Source organism: Taudactylus pleione, unplaced genomic scaffold (assembly GCF_031769625.1).
Source record: "Taudactylus pleione unplaced genomic scaffold, aTauple2 ptg000004l, whole genome shotgun sequence".
Lineage (NCBI taxonomy): Eukaryota > Metazoa > Chordata > Amphibia > Anura > Myobatrachidae > Taudactylus > Taudactylus pleione.
Window position 1 is genome coordinate 3,579,545 of NW_028284407.1, and position 14,328 is coordinate 3,593,872.

The following is a 14,328-nucleotide window of genomic DNA, read 5'->3' on the forward strand; positions in this document are numbered from 1 at the left end:
TGTGCTTTGGAACCACACTCACGAGTCTGGAAACCAATTATATCTTGTGCGACTTGAAATTCTAAATAGCGATCATCGTATAAAGATTATTAGATATTCATAGTTGGGGGCTCATAGAGTGAATTCACGCTACCATTCACATGGTAACACACGTATATCGGTCTCTCACCAACGGGTGGAGGCGCCATTTGCAGGAAAGAACGCTCTGCCTTCGAAAACCTGCTACCACTTGATGCTGAGAGACCAGTATACGTTATTGTGTGAGTTAAAGGAGCGCTGATTAGAACCTTAGGGACAAGGAAGGAAGAGGTGTTTTCCTTCATCGTTAAAAATTTTGTGTTAGAGGGTAAGTCGCACAATAGCGTACGCATACTTCCGGTATTGCTGCCACGTGTTCAAACGGTTACTGTGTTCATAGTGTTATCGCTTGTTAAACCTCTGAATTATATTGCTATATTTAGGGAAAAGGTTTTACTTGTTTTCTGCACAGAAAAGGTGTATGTAACTGAAACGTGTGATTGTTAGTGGGGGCTACTGTCTGGTTAAGCCTGAAAAGGGAGGTTACTGTCTGTTAAACCTCAAATAAAACTCGGTAGGGGCCTGACGGGGCCATACAAACTACTGGGCCAGTGTACAAAGCAGGTACATTGTGGTTATCGAGAAACTAAAGGGTTTCTCGGTCCGGCACCCATTAATCGCAAAGTCCGCTGATCAGTAAGGGTCTTTTGGGCGATGCGATCGGACCGCATAGTTATATAAACTTTGATTGTGAAGTGAGTTGTTGTGGGAGTGAAACTACTGGCAAGGTTAGGAGTTATTGGAACTTCTAGATGCTACCAGTGGGAGTAAACTCAAAATAGGAAGCGATTGGTGAAGCTTGGAGTTAAATTCACCACAAGTAAAATAATTTGTTAGGCAGTTATTTTACTCCTCGTGTATTCAAATGGACCCTAACGTAGCGGTGAAGTAGTGTATAGCGGGAAGGAGCAAGCAGTTGAAGCTTGTTTTCATACGGCCGTAAGTAGAATAATTTACAATAGGTGGTTATTCTGCTCCTCATTGTACAAGCCGACTGTAACGCCAGGCGGGTCTGCTGTGTATAACGGGAGGGAGTGCGTAAACTTAGCTCTTTGAAAATCGTTCAACAATCGAAATTCTCTAGAAATTGCTAAGCGTTTTCTCAGATGGGTGTGAGGCAATCTCTAGTAATGGTCAATGATGTGCTGCTGATGGAAAGGCCAACTGGATCAGCCAGGAATGTTATGTTTAAAAAGTATGGTGCGCATGCTACGGCGTACTGTAACATATGGGTCAAGATGACCAAGAAATGTAGAAAGCCTTTTCCCAAGATTGGTAGCTTTAATTTGGAGGTTCTGAATAATGTTAGAGACAGTATATGTTTAGTGAAGTCTCTAAACAAAAGGGTAAAGTTTAATGATTGCTTAAAGTTGTGGCAGCATGAGGGTAGTCTGTGGCTCAGCGGTCTGCATGCGACGCAAGGGAAAGAACACGCACAGCAATGTAGTGTTGCCAAAGGTATTGTTAGTAGCGCACGCAAACCACCTCCGTCCTATGCAGATGGGGGTGAAGGTACAGTCGATCTCAAAAATCATAAAAATGTAACAAGTAACTTGGACCCTCTCCTGAGTAACTATAAGGAACATGTTTATAATGCAGATGATGAACATGTTGTAATGTCAGCTCTTTCCCATGTTGCCCAAATATTAAATACACCATCACAGCAAGCACAGGTAGCTGCCCCACCTCCATTAGTGGAGGTAGCCCCACCATTGACAGTGCAGGAAATTTTAACACCCGCTGTAACAGTGGCAGAGGTTGTAAATACCATATGTAGTAGCAGTAGACTGAACCCTCCCTCAGATAATCAGGCCAAAGGTAGTGGTATGACAGGCATGCAACTAGCAAAGTGCCAAAAATTTGTAAGGGATTTAAGTAATGCTCATGAGCCAACAAACAAAAATTGGCGCGTGGTATTACGGGCATGCCTTCCACACAATACCGATGTGAAAAAGATTATCACGGCCTGTGTATTGGATGGAGACAGTCCCATAACTGATGCAGATAATCAAGACAACATATCCCGCATTGTCACCCAGTTGGCAGTATATTTCCCAGTAGTAGTTAACTGGAGTAAGATTTTTACCATTAAACAGAAAGAGAGTGAGTCTGCAGCAGATTATTTCACCAGAGCGCTGCAGACTATTACCCAATACACAGGGATAGAGGATATAAAAGACAACACACACCATAGGGAAATGACAATCACGGTGCTTATGGATGGTCTTGAAGACACTCTAAAGGCCATGGTTCAGACCTCACTACCTGGATGGAGAAGAATTACGGTAGACACACTCAGGGAATCTGCAATTGAACATGATAAAAACATCCTTAGGAAGAGAGAAATGCAGAGCGAGAAACTAATGGCTGTTAGTATTCAAGCTCTGGAAGGAATGCAATTGTCAACGCAGCACTCTTATCACATCCAGCCACCCAGCCACAATATACTCATCCCATACAACCTCCAAACCCTTATCCCCATACACAACCACAATCTTTCCACACTCCCCAACCCACACAACAACAAACTTTCAACAGACGTCAACCACGAAGGTGTTATAGATGTCACAAGGAGGGGCACATAAGTAGGTTTTGTAAAGCTAGGCCATGGGAACACCCAACTCAGGGAACACCAAGATTCCCACAGAAGGGACACCCACCACAGTCAGGACAACCCCAGCTATCACCTGCACACATTGTGGCAGTGAATGCTTTACAAGAGGAAGACAGTCAGCTCTAGGGGTCAGGTCACACCTGTAGTCTACAGCCAGTCAGGTTAACTAGGGATACTAGGGAAGAACCTGTAATGATAGTTGATGTAGCTGGTACCAAACATCCTTTTCTTGTAGACACAAAGGCGACCAGATCAGTATTACATTTTTCATCCAATTTACAAGTAACCAGCAAGACAGTACCAGCAATGGGTGTAACAGGTAAAGTGCAACATTATCCTTTAACCAAATCCACAGAGGTTACTATCGGTCCATTGCATACCAGAAATTCCTTTCTCCTGGCAGCAGCGGCTCCTACTAACCTACTGGGAAGGGATTTGTTATGTAAAATGGGATGTGTCATTTATTGTACCCCTGATGGTATATTTTTAGATCTCCCAGAGAGAGTTGCGCACGAGGTGAGAGATATATTGGACACTCCTCAAAGGTTAATGTTTCACTCTACTGTTTCAGATAAAAATCCATCTCAGGTAGAACAGATGTTATCCCAAATACCAGGTTCACTCTGGACCAAAGATGGACAGGACACTGGATTAATGGCAAACGTAGCTCCCGTAATGGTAAATCTAAAAAGTGGTAGGCCAGCCCCAAAAATTCCCCAGTACCCATTAAAACCAGAGGTAGAGTTAGGGGTTTATCCCATAATTGAGCGGTTATTACAACAGGGAATTTTGGTCCATACAGCAAGTGTAGCCAATCGTCCCATTTTTCCAGTGAAGAAGTCTGGGGGGAGGGGCTATAGATTAGTACAAGACCTTAGAGGGGTTAATAAGGTAGTTAAGAGCCAAATCCCCATAGTGCCAAATCCAGCTGTCATTCTCATGCAAATTCCACAACTGCAACCCATTTCACTGTCATTGACCTCTGTTCTGCTTTCTTCTCTGTCCCTCTTCATCCTGACTGTCAGTGCCTATTCGCCTACACATACAGGGGGTACAATACACATGGACACGATTGCCCCAGGGTTTCATAGACAGCCCCAGTATCTTCTCCCAGGCCTTACACGACTGTTAACAATCTTTTCAACCTGCCAATGGATCTGTTCTAATACAATATGTAGACGATTTGTTGTTATGCTGATTCGTTTATGTCATGTTTAAATGATACTAAACTTTTATTGCTTCATCTCTCGCAAACAGGGCACAAGGTTGCAAAGGACAAATTACAGCCATGCCAGGCTAAGGTTAAATACTTGGGACACTGCCTAACCCAGGGGTTACGACATCTGACCACTGACCGAATCCAGGCCATACAGACCATGACACTGCAGCGTAAACAACAGCAAATCCATACCTTCTTGGGAATGGGTGGATACTGCAGAATTTGGATCCCAGGTTTTTCTATTTTGGCCTTACCATTACAGGACAGTCTCTTCCTCAAAGCCCGATCGTGTCGTACACACAGAGGAAACAGAGCAGGCTTTCATTAATCTTAAGGACAGTCTGACAAGAGCACCTGCATTGGGAATACCTGACTATGAAAAACCTTTTGAATTATATTGTACGGAAGCCGGTGCGCAGCAGGTGTCCTCACCCAAAAACATGGTGACGCTAGCAGACCCGTAGCATACTACAGTGCCCAATTGGACACTGTGGCAAGATCACTCCCAACATGTTTAAGAAGTGTTGCTGCCACCGCTCTTTTGGTAAACAAGAGCGAAGACGTAGTGTTAGGGCATGATACAACTGTCTATACACCCCATGCAGTATCTGCCTTGTTGAATTCAGCCCAAACCAGACATGTCTCCTCAGTTAGGTTCACAAAATGGGAACTAGCCCTGATAGCACCTGCAAACATCACCATTAATCGGTGCAATACGTTAAATCCAGCAACATACTTACCATATGTGCCTCGTAAGGCACAAAGGGTGGAAGGTGAGCCTCTGGCAGAAGGTGAGTTTTGCAGAGATACTGACAAACATGACTGTATGGATTATTTGAATCACACTTTTACAGCTAGACCTGACATACGTGATACACCTTTAGAAAATGCAGATTTGACATTTTACACAGATGGGACTTGTCATAGACAAACTGACACAGGAGAGTTAGGCACAGGTTATGCTATTGTAAATGACGAGGATATCATAGAAGTTGAACCCTTTGGTCCACCTAACTCGGCCCAAGTGGCGGAGCTGGTGGCACTAAGAAGAGTGTGTGAATTAGCAGAAGGCAAAGCTGCTAATATCTACACTGACTCTAGATATGCCTTCGGGGTAGTAGATGATTTTGGTGCTCTATGGCATTTGAGAAATTTTATGACAGCAGCAGGTACACCAGTCGCACATTCAAAACATATAAAAGGACTATTGACAGTGATTCAAATGCCTAAGGCAGTGGCCATCATTATATGTAAAGCCCATACATGTGAGGACGATCCAGTGTCACTAGGAAATAATAGAGCAGATGAATCTGCCAAATTGGCATCAGGGTTGAAAGTTAACACACCAATTGATGAAATTATGGTTTTTAAAACTGTTGATATGCAGAAATTAATTGATATGCAAAATTTGTGTTCCATTCAGGAAAAGTCAGTCTGGAGATCCAAGGGATGTGGACAAGAGTCCTCTGGACTCTGGAGAGATGCACAAGGTAAGCCGGTGGCACCCAAGGCATACTACCCAAGCTTGACTGAGGCAGCGCACGGTCTGACTCACCTGGGAAAGCAAGGTATGTGCAAGTTGGTCAGGGAGTATTTGTGTGCCCCAGATTTTTCTTCCCAAACTGAAAAGAGGGCAATGTCCTGTTTGACATGCATGATGAAGAATGTTGGAAGAACAATACCAACCAAGCCATCCCACATCCCTCCGACAGACGGATCTTTCAGGTAATACAAATTGATTTCATCCGATTGCCACCCTGCAGGAAACTCAAGTATGTATTAGTTTGTACTGATATATGTTATAATTGGGTAGAGGCATATCCAGCTGCCACTAATACTGCTATGTTCACTGCTAAAAAGATTGTACAGGAGTTTGTATGCAGATACGGTATCCCTAGAATTATTGAAAGTGATAGGGGTACTCATTTCACAGGTGATGTCTTCCAGAGCATGTGTAAGTTGATGGGTATTAAAAGTAAACTTCACACCCCCTGTCGACCACAGGCCAGTGCGAAGGTGGAGAGAGTGAACGGTACTACGCATGTGTAAATTGATGGGTATTAAAAGTAGACTTCACACCCCCTATCGACCACAGGCCAGTGCGAAGGTGGAGAGAGTGAACGGTACTATTAAGAATAAATTAAGTAAGATCATGTCCTTCATAGCATCAGGACAACTCCTAGATCCCCTCTTAATCTGTCCCCCTTTGAAATACTGTTTGGTAGACAACCTCATTTGATTGTAAGTCCACAGGAAGATTTGAAGAGTAACAACGAGGTCACTGTGAAGTATCTTATAACAATGAGTAAACAGTTAAAACAGCAGCAGCAGAAACTGAAATTGTTGTTACCTGATATGCCCGAAACAAACTGTCATGATGTCAAACCTGGAGAATTTGTTATGATCAGAAATTTCTTACGTTCAGGTTGTCTGACAGATCGGTGGGAAGGTCCGTATCAAGTGTTGCTGATGAGTACAACATCCTTGACAGTGGCAGAAAGAGATACCTGGGTCCATTCCACTCACTGCAGGAAGGTCAACCAACCGGTGGAGATACAAGGCGGAGTTGGGGTAGATAACATAGACCTGTCAATTGTGAGCTTGTTCCTGGAGGGTTAAAGGTTGCAGTGAGATACCTGAGCTAGGGAAATTTGTACATCATTGTTCCAGCAATGGATTTGCTTGCTGTGGTTACCCTTGTGTTTTCTTCCAGAGTTTTCATCATCCTAGTTTGTTTGGGGATTTCTGGTTTCTATAATGGTGGGCAGATGATGGATGGAGAGGTTGATGGTGTTAGTGATGGAGTGGAGTCAGAGTAGTGCGAAACCAACCGGGGGAGTATCTAACCAAACCCAGTACAGTAATTGCTAAGAGATCTGCTGTTTTGGAAACTCGGAGGCAGTGTGAAGGTCTGTCATCTGAGGACTATTGTATTTGTGAATTCTGTGGGTCCCTAATTGATGAGAGATGCATCCAACGGTGCCAGCCTAAGTATAACCCGTATTGGGGTGGGTATCCTTTAGAGGATTATCATAACATGGTGGGCAAAGTTTTAAATCAAACTGATTGTTGGGTGTGCTCTCACGTGCCTCAAGGACAGCATAATGTAGGGTTAGTGCCATGTCCATTAAATATCTCTGAGATTTTAGAATTGCAAAAAGGGAAACCACCTCATTTTAAACTCCACCAGTACCAGGTAGATAGATCACTTTTGTGTTTGAACATCACCAACTTCAACAAACCAGGAAGTTGGGAAATAACGGGGAATAATCAGACGATGACCTTCTCACTAAGAGCTGATAATGAGCCTATAAATTTTGAACTGTTATGCACAATTAGGTTAAATAGGAGACACTTTCGGTATCGATATACACTTATTGACACCAAAGAAATGGTTGGTAGGGTATCAGAAGGGTACTGTGCCAGGGTTATACAACCAGAAACATGTATTGATCAGATGGGAGAACCTGAAATAGGATTACTTGCTAGGGAAGTGTGTTTAACGATTATGATGTTTTCTATCCCTTATGTTCTCCCCGATGATGTGTATTTTATATGTGGAAGAAAAGCGTATAAATGGCTCTCTCTGAGTTCAGAAGGTTTATGGTATCTGGGAAGAATACTTCCAGAGGTTATGACCCTTACACATGGTGAAATGCTTGGTATCCATAAGAACACACCATCTCCATATCTTCATACACATTATGAACACTGTGACAAAAGAAACATGATACCTGGTGACATACATACAGCTACACAGTTGATTAGTGAAACAACTGGTTTCCAAATTTTGGTAGCACTAGATCCCACTAGGATTGCTCGGGGTACTTAAAATTTTAGATACATCCAAGACCTTGCTAAATTAATAGATAATATCACCGAGATGTATGATGACATGTTCAGGTATACAGGTAAAGAGTTACAAGCTTATAAGAAAGAACTTGTGCAACATAGGCTAGTGTTAAATTATTTAACAGCTGTCACTGGAGGGTACTGTGTGACATTGGCCACCCAATTTGGAGTAAAGTGCTACATGTATATTACTAATAACACTAGTGACCCCAAGGAGGATGAAACCGGAAGATGGATGAAATTCTGCAGTTAAAATGGGAATTTCGGAAGAACCATAATGCTTGAAGTTGAGGAAAGGTAGAAGAGTGGTTCACTTGGTTGAACCCTGTGAAATGGTTCTCCGGTCTAGGAGAATGGGTCCAAGAACTGGTTGCTACTGTGGGTAAGCTCCTGATCCTTATACTTATTGTCATCATAGTAATTGGCTTATGTGTCAGGTGTGTTCCTGATGTATGGAAGTACGGAAAAGATACCAGGGCGAACAGAGAAACCGAGATGATGGTGGGGAGCAATGATATTATGGATACCAAGGTCAAGGAAGAACTGTATTATAATCCTGAATTAGAATGTACCATATGATGATGAGATCTGGGTTCGTTTGGTCATGCATAAATGTATTGTTGATGTTATTTTAAAAACATCTTAGATAATGCAGTCCCAATCCCACTTCAAGACTTCCCTTATAGGTTAGGTGCATCTCCACATCTTTCCCATGATCCCTCATAGATCCGCGATGTGCGTATAAGGGCAGTTTTATGTCCTTTCCAGAGATGCATTATTTATTGGTTCAAATGACCACACTGTGTCATACCATGCATAACATTAAACAGTATATTATCATGCATGGCTAAACAAATTCAGGACAGGTTGTGATAGCGCTTGATTTGCTATCAAAGGGTGGACTGTCAAAGCAGGATGGTTGGCTAAGACAGAATCTGTTAAAATCAATAACTGCATGATGCCATTTTGCGAATGGCTAGACAGCACCATTTTGTGAATCTCACATAGTATTTATACAGCGCTATGTTGATATTTAGCGTTGTGCAATAGAACACTATTAAAAGTCCTTACTAAAACAAGACATACGTTTATTAATACACTTAATATGAACTCTGCAAAACACGTACCACGGTGTACTCCATGAACACAAAAACGCACAACTCATACTACCTAATATCCCCACACTTACATATTGCACATTTACATTAAAAGGTTCCATAGCATTGAGGGTAATATTAAAGGTTTTATTCATTATCAATTCTATTGTGAAATGCATGTATTTTGATATCTAAGGTTTAGTACATGATAAGCAGACCGTATTTGGTGCCATTCTAAACCACTGTTTATTTGCAGATCTCCGGTTACATCGGGAAGAAGATCGCAACATCCGTCTGCAAGTTATGAATTATGGAGAATTAGGTAATAGAATGTACTTTGTAGTGTCCATTCATTAGTTATTCGGCGGGAAGATACACACAAGGAGCCGTTGGAGGGCTGAACTATTGCTATACAAACGGACCAATGAACTGTATCATAACAGAAGATCCACGAACAAGAGCCAATGGGATTATGCCAACTCATGTCTATTGTATTGCCTCTCTCTGTAAGGGTATATATTCAAGCGCTCTATTTCTGGTAGTCAGTCATCATTTTCTTTCTGTTGGCGGAGGCTTCATCTTTGATGCTGGGAGATCTGGATCCAGAGCGCTTGCGTATGTATCGACTGTACCTTAATGAATGTATAATCTTTTGCGCTAATTGCGTTTAGATCAAGGCATGTAACTGAATGTTTATTTCAAGTGAATAATAACTTTTTGTGCTTTGGAACCACACTCAGCGTCTGGAAAGCAATTATTTCTTGTGCGACTTGAAATGCTAAATCGCGACCAGGGTATAAAGATTATTAGATATTCATAGTACTGTACTTTACAGTAAATTACAATTGCTACAGACTCTATTTAATTTCTTTCTGTGTTTTACTATAAGAGTCAGATAGAATGTGGACAAATTAACTTGTGAGGATGATGAGCGTACTGCTAGACAAATAAGAGGTATTCTTTAATCAAAATATGATCTGGACATCTTGTGTTCCAGTATCAAACAGATGCGTAGAGAACTGTGATGGCGTTTTGGTCAGACAAGGTAAAATACTATACAGTAACCCACAAATGCACGTACAGTGGCTACAGTATTTTATAAAGTAAACAGTCCTTAATAATGCACTGAATGACTGTAGTGTATTTTATTTTTTCTACACAGCATACATCCCATAATATGGGATGTTAATAAAGAAAAGACAGTTAAACAAGCACAATGTAATTTTTACAGATTATACTTCTGTTTCTCTGAAGAGGTTCTTATGAATGTCCTTATGCAAATGTCAATATCTCTCATTAAAACCATGTCCCAAGCATCTGTTAAAGGTCTGTGTATGGGGAGCTATATCTCGCAAGGCAGCATCCTTGGAAGTGGAGTTGTGGCCATGTAGGTTCTTAGGGGAAAACTTGTGACTGCTCAGCAGCCTTTTGGGCAGTCTTGTGGCCATTCTGTAGCCTCTGGGGAACTCTTGTAGCCATCCAGCAGCCTCTATAGTGGATTTGCGGCCAGGCAGCATTCTCAGAAGTGAGGTTGTGGGCGATTGGCGTCCTTGGGTGCGGCCTCTTGGACAGACTTGTGGCCATTGCAGCAGCTACTGTTATGGTATTGTGGCTGTTCAGTGGCTTCTGGGGAGATTTAATAGCCATCCTGCAAGCTCTGGGGAGATCTTGTGTCTGTCCAGCGGCCCCTGTAGAGATCTTGAGGATGTCCAGCAGACCCTGGGGAGATCTTGTGACCATCCAGAGGCCCCTGGGGAGATCTTGTGGTCATCCAGTAGCCTCTATGGAGATCTTGATGCTGTCCAGAAACCTTTGGGGACATTTTGTATCCATCCAGCTGCCCCTGGGGAAATCTTCTGTCAATTCAGCAGTCTCTGGGGAGAACTTGTAGCCATTCAGCTGCCATTGGAGCCAATTTGTTGCCAAGCAGTGGACAATGAAGATGTGTTTTACTGGGAATCAGTCAAAGGAGGTGTCTTGTTTTTTTTAAAAGGTGAACCTCTCACAGCCATAACCACCGTCTGCTGCACACTCTGTGGCCACCGTCTGCTGCACACACCTTCCAAAGAAGTGAATCTCCTGCTGACAGCCCCTCAGGAACTGAGCAACACTGAACTTCTGCTGCATATCTTGATCTTCCCAGCAGTGATCCTGCCAATTACATTGGATGAGTACTCTCTGTAATTTCTTTTTTTCTGTCTTTTACATGTTACTCACTGAATAGATTACTATATATTTTTTGACAAATTGTTTTTTTTTTTAAAAGGTGAACCTCTCACAGCCATAACCACCGTCTGCTGCACTCTGTGGCCACCGTCTTCTGCACACACCTTCCAAAGAAGTGAATCTCCTGCTGAACAGCCCCTCAGGAACTGAGCAACACTGAACTTCTGCTGCATATCTTGATCTTCCCAGCAGTGATCCTGCCAATTACATTGGATGAGTACTCTCTGTAATTTCTTTTTTCTGTCTTTTACATGTTACTCACTGAATAGATAACTATGTTTTTTGACAAATTCTTTTTTTTTTTAAAAAGGTGAAACTTTCACAGCCATAACCACCATCTGCTCCACACTCCGTGACCACCGTCTGCTGCACACTCCTTCCAAAGAAGCAACTCTCCTGCTGAACAGCCCCTCAAGAACTGAGCAACACCAAACTTCTGCTGCACATCTAGATCTTCCCAAGTGTGATCCCGCCAATTACAGTGGGTGAGTAATTTATTTTCACAGATACTTACTTAATGTTTCTTTACACTTTTGTAAAGAATATATATATATATACACACAAGATCCATCAAGTTGGCACTCCCTCCACTGAATGAAAAGACTGAGGTCCCAGCAACAAAAAATCAATAATATACATCCATTTGCAGCAGCACTCATCGGATTTCCAAAAGGTGAAATAGGACACACACAGTAAATTTCAATGTTTCGGGTTTATTCCTGATGAAGGGTTGGAATAAACCCGAAACATTGAAATACACTGTGTGGGTCCTAATTTACCTTTTGGAAATCCGATGAGTGCCGCTGCCAATGGATGTATAATATATATACAGTATATATATATGTATTATATATATATGTATTTGGACAAGTCCCGCACTCACATCTATATCGGCCACAACATTGGGGTGCATTCCAGCCAGTTTGGTCCAGTCCTGGGACATTAGGTAAAATATAGGTATCCAAAAGGACGCACTCACCAAGGAGACATTCAAGAAAGTTTTATTCCAGCATCAAAGCAATGTGAAGGTAGTAGGTTATAGCAGCAGCATATAAATAGCAGCGACATTTCGGTCCAATCAGGACCATTATCAAGCCAGCAGCATATCACACCAACCTTTAGGTATTTCAAAGACACAGCCTCAGCCCGTAGATCTGACTTACCTTACCTTAGATATGCCATATATAGCACCAGCAATCAAAACTAGCGCGCGCTACACCACCGCGTGCGTCCCAACACTTGGAACAGACAAACCGGAAGTGACGTCACTTACTCCCGGCCGCGTCGCATCTTAGTCCTCCAAATAGGGGTGGAACGCAAAACGGGACCACAACTCAGCATCCAGGCCCTCCAGATTGCATGCCCACATGTGGAACGCAAAGCAGGACCACTAGCTAACCAATTAGAGTATACACAGCACAAGTCGAATAAATAGACTAAGTAACTTTAAACAACCCATGGTAATCAATCTCTGAAATAAATGTGGATTTCTACATGGCAATACATATGATTGCTGTGCTCATATTTTGGAATCCCCTCGGTTTACAAACAATAAACTGACTGTTTTGAATAACGTTTTTTGGTTCTGTGGATTGTGCTATAAGGTACTGTGGAGTTCTGTGTTGTAATATCTTACTGTATCTTTAAATTAGCCAATAATTGCAGTTTTCTGCGGTACATTAGAATGTCACAATTTAGAGGCCAAAATATGTAAATTCTGTCAATGTCCCACTTAGCGACCTACCTGTTTAGCGACCATTCGGACTTACGACCGGCGCTCCGACCAGTTAACTGTGACTTGCAGTGATAAAAAAGACTCTGCCACAAGAGGAAGCCCTGGCTGTGGCACGAGACACACAGGACACCTTGCAAGGATGGCGGCGCGCTCTCGAAGCAGGTGGGGCACACACAGGCAAATGTCCCCCTCAGCCTGGGTCCTGCTACTTCCCGGCCACTATATGTTCTTGCTTAGCAACCGATTCGTTTAACGACCAAGTCGTAGGAACGGAACTCTGTCGTTAAGTGAGGAATGTCTGTATATATATTATTTTTTAATAGTTTACTGCATCACAACTTTAAAATGAAGCGTAACTCACGTATAACAAACACTGCTATTCAAGAAAATCCAAAACAGTTACGACTGACACATTTTTTTACAAAGTCTACTGAGGTAGACTCAGAGTCTACTGAAAGAGTAGTAGTCTACTGAAAGAGAAGAAAGGCCCATATGTTCCACTAGCTGTGAAGAAGAGTTTGATGCATCAACATCAACAAGTTGTTCTGAAAATGTCTCAATCATGACCTCTACTGTAGTCCATGACAAGAAGAAAATTCAATGGTCTAAGGAACTTCAGTGGTTTTATAAGCTTGGGACCATGGTTCCCCATGGAATAAATGAAGAAGCAAGGCTCCTGGAAATTCAATGATCAGGCTGCTGCCTACAGGCTGAGCGTTGTTATCTTGGGTAACTTGGGCAGCCAAGAAATGCAATCTTTAAGTTTAATCAGAATGTCCAGGAGCATGGCTCCTGGACATTCAATGATCAGGCTTCTGCATACAGGCTTAGCGTACATTTGAGTTGGTACTTTGGGCAGCCAAGGAATGCAATCTTTAAGTTTTATCATCCCACTTATCAAATTGGAGAACATACCTAGGATTCATGTTAGTGTCTTTCTGCAGGGAGTCATACAGCTCTTGATCAGGATTTCTGGTCTGCAATTAAAAATATATTTTTGAAATCTTGCTGGAACAGCACCAGATCCACAAGGAGCCACACCTTTGTTGGGGACACGATACCTTTGGTAAAGGTACAGTATTTACTCCTTACATACAGTAACAAAGGCCCAGTCTGCTTTGCTCTCCTTTTACATCACAATGATCACATGTAGACAGGTCCGAAAAAGTAGTGAAGGACACAAAGTCTTTAATTTCCAGGTCTTTTTGTGGGTGTTCATTCTGATCTTTAAATATTACATGCACTTTTTGAGATTCCTTAATATCAAGACTATATGCATAGAGAAATCTTTACTACAGGATTAAAAATAAATCATGTGGTGTGTAAATTCTGTCATTTAAAAAATTATATATCAGTGCTGGCCAGTAGGAGGGCCTCCATCAACTATTATGTATTTTATCATGAGTGTTAAAACAATTGAATATCCCCCCATGTGTTATAAATTATGCAATACAGTAGACTCTAAATAACAGTATTTGTTTTATCTACACAGTTCCTATCCTGAAAC